The sequence below is a fragment of the Solanum tuberosum genome, unplaced genomic scaffold, assembly GCF_000226075.1.
Source record: "Solanum tuberosum cultivar DM 1-3 516 R44 unplaced genomic scaffold, SolTub_3.0 contig04557, whole genome shotgun sequence".
Classification (NCBI taxonomy): Eukaryota; Viridiplantae; Streptophyta; class Magnoliopsida; order Solanales; family Solanaceae; genus Solanum; species Solanum tuberosum.
The window spans coordinates 1-475 of NW_006245594.1; the positions used below are offsets into that span (position 1 = coordinate 1).

The 475-nt window shown below is 32.2% G+C and overlaps 1 long non-coding RNA gene across 2 annotated transcripts; it reads right to left on the reverse strand.

Moving 5' to 3' along the window:
* Positions 1-164: 164 nt before the first annotated feature.
* On the reverse strand, positions 165-475 carry LOC107059456 (uncharacterized). Of its 2 annotated transcripts, XR_001472660.1 has the most exons (3): positions 464-475; positions 276-335; positions 165-185 (listed from the first exon to the last, which is right to left on the reverse strand). It is a non-coding gene; the product is annotated as an uncharacterized lncRNA (long non-coding RNA). The 2 variants fall into 2 exon arrangements; XR_001472659.1 differs by lacking the exon at positions 464-475 and having other exon boundaries at positions 276-455.

Below are 475 nucleotides of genomic sequence, written 5' to 3' on the forward strand. Positions count from 1 at the left end.
ATCTCAAAGGTCCTTGTTCCTGAAAATGCTAGTCATAAGCTAACATATCTTCCTAGGGAAGTGAGTCATAGATAGTTTTCTTGCTGATTTACAAGTAACAACAAGAAAATACTTACTAGTTTGATTTCCCTTAGAACCTTGAGCCACTCCAATCACTTTTTTTGCCTTTCTAGATTCAAACGGACCTGCAAATTTAAGTGCAAGTAAAAAAAATCAAGACTTCAATTCAACTAACAAAAAGAAGTTGCATAAATAAAATAAAATAGTAGTATCACTTCTTTGGGAAACTCGAGGCACTTCAATCACTTTTTTGGACTTATCAAATTCCAATGGACCTGCAAATTTTGATGGAAGTCAACCAAAATAAGAAGTTTATTCCCATTAGTAACAAAAAGAATACAAAGGAGATTAAGTAGAGAAAGCTAAGCAAAATTTCTTAATCAAACAGATTAACCAGACTAACTCTTTTGCAAAT